General features: G+C 39.4%; 1 protein-coding gene across 1 annotated transcript in view; it reads left to right on the top strand.

The window, feature by feature from the left end:
• The window catches only part of LOC113240279 (insecticyanin-A-like), a 19,291-nt gene that overhangs the window by 17,646 nt on the left and 1,335 nt on the right, over positions 1–310 (top strand). The window lies entirely within an intron of this gene.

The following is a 310-nucleotide window of genomic DNA, read 5'->3' as shown; positions in this document are numbered from 1 at the left end:
GAAAGCCATGTTAATAAAAATGGACCCTCACCTCCTCAATGCAGGGTGCATTTGTATAAAATGAGTAAAATAAACAACACAAGCGCAACTACAGTCACAAACACCACCACCAAAAATATAACTAATCTGGACGACGAACTAGACTACGTAGTTACGGAATACCATCTATAGTGCTAGTATAACAGGACACGTCTTGCGCGAGAGTGACATGAAATGCGAGGTACAGCTATTCTTGCATAGAGATCAAAATCAAATCAAGTATTGTGTACGCCCGTCTATAAGGTCTTATTTAACATTGTTGTGTCAGTAC

The sequence above is a fragment of the Hyposmocoma kahamanoa genome, unplaced genomic scaffold (genome assembly GCF_003589595.1).
Source record: "Hyposmocoma kahamanoa isolate Upper Pololo Valley unplaced genomic scaffold, ASM358959v1 129, whole genome shotgun sequence".
Classification (NCBI taxonomy): domain Eukaryota; kingdom Metazoa; phylum Arthropoda; class Insecta; order Lepidoptera; family Cosmopterigidae; genus Hyposmocoma; species Hyposmocoma kahamanoa.
This window is presented reverse-complemented; position numbering and strand designations above follow the sequence as displayed.